We start from the raw sequence: 9,071 nt of genomic DNA, 5'->3' as shown, positions 1-9,071 counted from the left end.
TTCCCAGCCCTAAGTGCGTGTTCAAACCTATGTCTTGCATTTGTCAATATTATAAATGAGGGAGGGAGGGGGTGTTAAGCCAGCCAATGCTGGAATTTACAATACCTCCACACTTAGTTATGAAAAAGAACTAATAATATGAAATTAAAGACTGAATATTGTTTGTTTCTCTTAAAAACGTATAGCCAATGATGTTTTAGTACGTTCAATGATGAAAGAAGCACTGAAAATCATGTTCAGACCGCTCTTTCAAGGGTTCATGGAGGCTATCCTTTTCTCCCTTATTGGTCACCCTCTTTTGACCGTGCGTCATCCAGGTCTTTTAGAAATCCATGGCTCGACCCAGCAAAAAGCTCCGGTGATTTAACGAGATAATGGTACATAAAACACAGAAATTTGCCAAGGAAGCAAGTAGGAATATTTTGAATGGAATGTATGCCTTGGTGTCTCTGTATTGATTCTAAATCATAATAACCATGATAGAGACCATGGTAGTGCTAATCGAAGTGATAAACTCGTTTCAGCCCAAACTTGTCTGAGCAGCCGCAACCCGGCCAAACGGCCCATTTTGCATTTCTTACTGCCGGCGGTTGATGTAGTATCATTTCAATCCCTTCTGATATCCGTACTTCCCTTACCCAACTCTACACCTTGCCCCTCATATCGATACCCTCGACTGATCAACAATACACAGACGGAGAGAATCCGGTTTTATATAGATGGTGAGATACGAAATACATACACGTGTTCTCATCATCATGTCTCGTGTCTTCAACTACAAAAGGGACTAGCCTTCGCACATCTTCCATGGCGCAGTTGGCAACTCGACCCTCGTGAACATTGCCAAACTGGAGTTACCGCCCATATCACACCTATCTCTTAGCTTGTCCCATCACCATATCCGAGATGATGTCAGACACCGATTATAGCTTTGGATCCTTGGCTGAGGCCAAACGTTATGTGAAAGGGCTCTCTCTACATGTTCATAAAACTCTCAAGGCTGTCCTACGATTATACGAGGAAGTAACCGATCACGATCTTACTTCCGTATCCGATGAAAGGAGAATCGCAATCGAAGACAGATTGTCAAAAGCAACCCAAGCTCTTGACAAATACGACGCATGCATTAAAGCTGTATATTTCGTTGATGATGAAGACTCTCCAAATATTGCGGCGAAAGCCAATGAACTCTCATCCAGCACCGAGGACAAAATCGGACTTATCCAACAATGGTTACTTAAGGTTTCAGAAGCAAGAAATATCCAATCTAGACCATCCAACTCAACGATAGTCCTCCCCAACATTCCAATCCGACTTTTCGATCCTTGGCTCGCCCCCCACCCGTCCTGGATAGCGAGGCTGATATTCGTGATTTTGACGATTGGACCTCGTTGTACTCCATATTCTCCAAGATAGCTGGCCTTTGCGAACAATCCAGAGACCAACAATTGTCTACTCTCTGGACCTTTTTCAGCCCAGAAATGTTGGGCATTGTTCGAGATGTTCTCGATATCCCAGAGGACACAGGACATTCCGTAGATCACATCCTAATGATTATTCGCAGACATCTTCGAGCACGGCGGTCGGTGAACGTCGATTGGCATGATTTGCTATCCTCCCGCCAATTAGCTGGTGAGAAGATTACATCCTTCGTTGCTCGCCTGAAGAGGCAGTCTAGATACGTTGGAGAAATAAGCCCTGATTCCCTTGTCAAGGCGTGCCTTATTCGCGGATTGCGGGATGATCAACTACGATCCAAAGTCCTCAGCACTTCTCCAGCCCGTGACCTAAATGAAACAATTGAGTTCCTCCAGGGCCTCGAGAGCGCCGAAAGTGACGCGAATACTCTTCAAGGCAATATAAATGCTTCTATCGCCGGCCTAAAAGACCAAAAACCTAATAATAAGCGAAACCCTAAACACTCAAAACCTTGGCAAACCCAAAACAGGTCAAGCAATACACAAAAAAGGGAAAATACTCCAAGCACTTGTTCCAATTGTGGGATAAGTCATGGATCAGGATGTTGCCCTGCTGCCTCTAAAGAATGCTCATATTGCCACCGCAATGGTCATTTTGCCAATCTTTGCCGAAAGCGTTTGAGGGAATGCAAGTCTTCGTATAACTCTGGAAGAGCCTCGGCGATTATTGCCGGAACGGATTTGGATTTCGATGTGATTGCGGTTCCAGTCACCATTCGATCCAGTACTAAACAGACACATAGTTCCCGAGCTATTGGTAATTGCAAAACTATCTGGGCTATCCCCGATACTGGAGCGGACGTTACAATCATAACCAAAGACGATGCCGCCAAATTAGACATTTCCCCTCAACCTTCATCCAAAAAAATTCGTTCCGCTGGTGGAGATCCAATCCACATACTCGGGTCCGCTAACGTGACTATTGCCCGTGGTCAATTGCAGTGCAATGCCGAAATCTTCGTCGGGGGATGCGATCGAAACTATCTGTCCATATCCATTTGCAAATCACTCAGATTTGTCCCCGAGGAATTTCCATCCGTTATCGCTAGTGCAACATCAAAGACCGAGAACAAATGCGCTCTTACATCTGCTTTAATTCGAGAATTCGTAGATGTATTTGGCAATGATTCGGAGCTCACACCTATGAAAGGGAACAAAGTCGGCGAGCCCATGACAATTTCCCTACGACCTAATGCCACGCCTTTCAATCTCACTACCGCCCGCCCACTTCCATACGCTCATCGAGAGCCAACTGAAATTGAACTCAAACGACTCCAAAAATTGGAAATCATAGAACCACTTGGAGATCGAGCAACAATATGGTGCCATCCAATGGTTGTAGTACCTAAAAAAGACGGTTCTGTTCGTATTTGTGCGGACCTTACCCGCTTGAACAAGCAAGTGGAACGCCCGATTCATCCCGTTCCTACTCCCTTGGATGTAGTCACCTCTATCCCTCCAAACGCTACAGTTTTCTCCACTTTGGATGCCTGATCCGGTTATTGGCAGATGCTTTTAGCCGAAGACTCACGCGATCTCACAACATTTATCACTCCGTGGGGAAAATTTCGGTATTTGCGATCTCCGATGGGATTCATTGCGACTGGCGATTCGTACTCGTTGAGAGGAGATTTGGCATTACAAGGTCTACCTAATGTTGCAAAAATTGTGGACGATATTTTAGTCTACTCCAAGGATATGACTTCACACCTTGCTCATCTCCGTGCCGTCTTGGAAAGATGCCGAAACCATGGAATCACTCTCAACCGAAGCAAATGCTCATGGGCGCAATCTGAAGTGACCTACGCTGGATACGTTTTAAAACCAGGCTCTCACACTGCTGACCCCTCCAAAGTGAAAGCCATCGCCAATTTTCCAACCCCAGTTACATTGACTGAATTACGAAGTTTCCTCGGTCTCTTTAACCAGCTTGGCTCATTCTCGTCTATAATTGCTAATGCTGCCTCACCCCTTAGAGACCTTTTGAAGGCAAACACTCCGTTTAAGTGGACCAACGATCACCACATTGCATTCTCAAACGTGAAAACAGCTTTGGTTTCTCCTCCAAACCTGGCTCAGTTCAATCCCAATCTCGACACTTTGGTGTACACGGATGCCTCTCGTAGGGGCCTTGGTTTCGCACTAGTGCAGAAACCTGTCAATGGAGCCCTGCGCTTAATCCAGTGCGGATCAAGATTCCTAACCGATGCTGAAAGTCGATATGCCATGATCGAGCTAGAGGCTTTGGCCATTGTATGGGCTATCAAGAAATCACAACTCTTCCTAGCAGGGCGTTCCTTCATTGTGATCACTGATCACCGACCCTTATTATCGATCTTCAATGAAAAAACAGTGATCAACGTAGAGAATGTGCGCCTTCAGAATTACCTATCCAAGCTCACCCAATATGATTTCCGAGTCCAATGGCAAAAAGGTAGCCAACACTTTCTTGCTGATGCCCTATCTCGTGCACCCGTCGATGATCCAACTGATGAAGACAATTCCCTCGATGAGTGCTCAAAGAGTCTCATTGTGGCTTCATTTAACAACGAAGATCCAATGTTGACCGAAATTCGAAATTCCGGTGCAAGTGACCCGGAATATCAATCTCTCTTAGATGCTGTCTTATCTGGCGAACCCATAGTCCCATTTAAAAGTGTGTGGTCTAATCTGACAGTTGTTGGAGGTCTTATATATTTTGGTCACCGAGCCATAATTCCTTACCCGCTACGTTCTAAGGTACTGTGTAACCTCCATGATGGCCACCAAGGCATTGACGCCACTCAACGCTTAGCTCGACAATCAGTATACTGGCCTGGGATAAACCCTGCAATTAAAAGTATGATCGAAAATTGCTCGGCATGTCAACACTCACGCCCGTCTCAGGCGAGGGAACCCTCAATCGCTGATCCAATCCCTGACACCGCCATGGACGAGATTAGCACCGACCTATTCGAGCTCGAGGGTCACTTCTTCCTTGCCACAGTCGACCGCTTCTCTGGCTATCCATTCTTACATCATTGGACAAGTGCCCCTTCATCGAATCAAGTTATCCTCGCGCTGACCACCATTTTTACATCGTTTGGTGCTCCATCTAGCCTACGCTCAGACAACGGACCGCAATTTTCGTCCCTGTCTTTTCGGGAGTTCATTTCCAAATGGAACATTTCGTGGCATCCAAGTTCACCTTACAACCCTAAATCGAATGGCTTGGCCGAGCGAACAGTTCGCACTCTAAAAGAAACTTTAACAAAACTCCGGTGCCATTCTCTTAATACACAAGTTCACGAAGCCTTACTCCTTCTGCGTAATACACCTCGTCCTGACGGAGCTTCACCTGCATTTCGCATGTTTCGGCGTGTCTTGCGATCTCGCATTCCGACTGCTGATCTTAATCGATCAATAGATTTGGATACTTCTGACCTTCGTCGACAAAGAAATCAGATGATGCAAAAGGCTTACCATGACCGTCATACTCGTCCTTTGTCTGACTTAATCCAGGGCACACAAGTTTATGTTCAAAACCCCAAAACCAGAAAATGGCAACCAGGTGGATTAATTTTAGCAAAATATCCAAGAGGGCATTCATACTCGATACTCTTAGACGGAAAAACTATCCGACGTAATCGTCGTTTCTTAAAGCCCATATCCACCTCTTCTACTTCCAACCCAATCCCCGACCATTCATTCAATCAGACTCAACAACTTCCTCGAAGATCTCCCCGTATTCACAAACAACCGCGTCGTTTCCCACTACATTGAGATCTCCCATTGGGGAGGATGATGTAGTATCATTTCAATCCCTTCTGATATCCGTACTTCCCTTACCCGACTCTACACCTTGCCCCTCATATCGATACCCTCGACTGATCAACAATACACAGACGGAGAGAATCCGGTTTTATATAGATGGTGAGATACGAAATACATACACGTGTTCTCATCATCATGTCTCGTGTCTTCAACTACAAAAGGGACTAGCCTTCGCACATCTTCCAATAACCTCCTGTCATTTCTGGGGGGGATATATGTAGTGGGAACCCTGATAGGCCCAGCGAAGAAAGTAAATAAACAGTTCGAATGACTCTTCCAAAACGGTAACGACGTGTCCGAGACTCTCCTACTTTCCCTCGTCCTACACCTCAATTCAAAAGCAGAAATACTCTGTGAATGTCCCTCAATTCAAAAGCAGAAATACTGCAGCTCTGAGTTGCATATCATTCTTTAAACTCATTTGGACGTTTTATTATCATGGAATAATATATATGTTAAGAGATATGACACCTGTTTTATTTGACTATTTCGGATGCTTTTGCAAAATAAACAATTTATTGGAGTCCAAAGTTCAAATTGTAATCAAGTGTATACTGTACTTTGGTATGACTCTGTGCCCCTTAAATAATGCTTGCCTTTTATCCAAACTTCCAAGTAAGTAGACATGTAAACTCCACTAAAAGATAACCGATTCATTTTTTACCAATGCCCGATGTTTTTCTCAAATGCGTGGATTAAGACAAAATTATCAATTGTACATAAATGTCAACATATTAGAATATTTGGGATGGACATCTACTTTTAGTGCCTATTCCATACATTTCTTTTATATTTTGTCAGTGTAATTTCCTCATCAACTAGCAAAATAATTCTTGTTGATTCTCTATCTGTGCATGTTTTTAAGCCAGTTTTACGCAATATTTCACTGATTTGAAAGAGAACTTGATTGTTTTTTTTTTTTTGCCTTGATGTTCATGGATATATCATTTATTGTTCTGACTTTCAAGATCAATTCAGAAATATTTAGTAAATGAACAGCGTTGCATGACAAAGATATCATTATTTGATTAAAAACACTTAAATGTACTATGCAGTATGGAAAATCTTGCTTTATTGATACTAGAGTTACTGTCTTGATTCAACGCAATGGCCTAACTTGGAGTCCTTGTACTATACTACATAAGATGGATCTCTTCTCAATCCAAGATTTACTCTTTGGCTTTAAAAGCCTGGCCTCAATTTCCCCGGGTGCTTCTCACTTCAAGTCGCCATCTGCAAATCTGTTGTGGTGCTCGGTCTTGTACTAGGGGTTTGTCACAACCGGTACTCAGGTCATGTATTATATGATAATTAAGATATTGAAAAATGGTCATGAGGCATTGAAAGATCTTTTTGAAGGGCAACATTTTATCTTTTCAAAAAGAAACAAAGATCAGCTGATTTCCTGTAAATTTGAAGTTTCTTTAGTGTATTCAGCCTACCCCTTACAAAAGTACCGCGAAACAAAAGAGAAGATCAACATGCAATTTGGAGAGATAGAGGTTCAGCGAATATATAAGACAAATTTTCCGAGGAAAACCTAACAAAAATATTCCGAAACCTCACCGAGTTATGATGGCTGATGATCTGAAATCAGTTGAATGGTGCCCGTCCTCTTGGCCCTGTGCTGTGAAGAGACTAAAGCTTTAGTATCTAGTACCAATTATTGTGGACCTCTATAAGTGTGGCAAACCAACTTTTCCCAGCCAACGGACTACTTGAGCTAAATACATTCGTCCGCGTCCAAAACCACACCCTTGATAACAGCCGTTAATGATTTTAATTTTGCCACGCCACTTAAGAGTGTCTGTGATCGCGAATGAATATTTTGCTACATACAAACCCAATGTATGATTTACCAATTTTCAAAACATCTGTGGAGCTCTCTTATGACAGAGGTTGGTTGATAACATCACCATGGAGAACAGTGTTGAAGAAGCCTTGTCAAGGTAACGTGACATTCATTGTAAACATATTACCTTTTGTCATAAATTCGAACAACATGCTTTCAAAAGGTATATTTTCATATTTTCAAAAGCATCTTCTAATTTTATCCATCCCATCCTCATAATTCCCAACGTCAATTCAAGTGAAAGATTGTGAACAGTCTCTTTAAAAAGTGATCAAATGCTTTTTGTGCGGAAAAATATGTAATTATTAAACTCATTGATTTATAATACTCGTAACAACATGACATTATTACACATCATTGCAAGGCGTAAATATTTTTTGACCCAGCATAGAGCATTGTTGTCTAGCATGAATCCTTTTTTTCGAAAGAGGCAATGAATACCAGGGAAGTTGCGTCAAGATTATATGATGATAACTGAGGCAACCAGACAAGCATTAAAAAATCTGTTTTATGCCAGTGATTTTCCATAAAATTCATCTAAATATTTACTGAAATATCCTATTTAAACAAAGTATGCTTTTAAACCCAAACTAAGCACTTCTGTTTCCATGTACGATCCAAAATATGTATCTTAAAGTCTGAAAAAATAAGATTAAACGCAGCCCAAACTCAAAACCCTAGATTTGCATGAAATATGCTTGAAAACATAAAATTCGCAATGTAAACAAAAAAAACATTTTATGACATAATGATGACGTTTTACAAGATTTGGTATCAAAAACACAAGGCTGGTGGCATTAACTAAACTGTCAAAACCGAGCTTTGTAAAAATTGGTACATTTCTTTAACTGGTAACTGTAACTGGTTTTCTTCTTTGGATAGTTCAGACCATCCACACGTACACATCACTTTCAAATCCGATCTCTACTCATGAGGAAATGTGCCGTGTTGAACGCAATCTGGCTTGTTTCCAATTAGCGTCAATTAGCAATCGGTCAAAAATCTTCACCTCAAATTCCTTGACTCTTCAAACCGGTTTGTTTTCTATGTTCAGTGTCTCGTTGCGCATTGAGTATGTACTATTGTTGTTCCTCTTGCCATTACTCTTCCAGATTTACTCTCCCCTGCTCCATTTTCAAAAACCACTTCTCTACTCACTTACTCTCCCCTGCTCCATTTTCATTAACCACCTACCTGTTCTTCCAACTTAATATGTAACAATGTTTAAATTAATACCCACCAAAAAAACCCCTTTCCCACAAATGCCCCGTAATGCTTGTTGCTACCGGCAAAAGAACAATTGGTCGCCTGATTCATTCATCTTGCCCCCAAGACCTTTTTCACTTACTCAACATTCTCCCAGGGCGAAGTAAGTAACCAGGGATGTGAGAATAGACGAAAAAATAGGGGGCATTTTCACTTACCGTGGCGCGAAAAAAATATACCTTGGGAAACATTAATTTTATTTGACTTTGTAAGGGCTTGGATACCAAAACCATACAAAAATTAATCTTCACATATCAGTCTTTCTTGGCTTAAATTAATCTCTGTTTGATGTTTTTCTACAATGCACCCTGTTGAAGGTCCATTAAAAGGGGCGAATGTGAAAAAGTAATATTTCGGTGTATAGTTTTTGTGGCAGAATGATTCGTCGAGAAAACGAAAAAATTTGTTTGTTTTTTTGAAAACAGACAGTCTTATTACATTTTTTAACCCAACTCTCAAATGCAAGCAAGTGCCCATTCTTTGAGAGCTGTCTTAACACCCCCTGTATGGCCAATTCCAGCTCATTTTGAGACCCAAACTGATGAAATTTGCTAAAACATAAAAAAAACCAATTAAGTGAAATTGCAGCTTCTCCATAGGCCTCTTGTAAAAATTTGAAGCATTCCGTCGAAGTTTGGCCGATTTTGCAAAAGCTTTTATTG

Source organism: Tigriopus californicus, chromosome 5 (assembly GCF_007210705.1).
Source record: "Tigriopus californicus strain San Diego chromosome 5, Tcal_SD_v2.1, whole genome shotgun sequence".
Classification (NCBI taxonomy): domain Eukaryota; kingdom Metazoa; phylum Arthropoda; class Copepoda; order Harpacticoida; family Harpacticidae; genus Tigriopus; species Tigriopus californicus.
Note: the sequence above shows the minus strand (reverse complement) of the source record.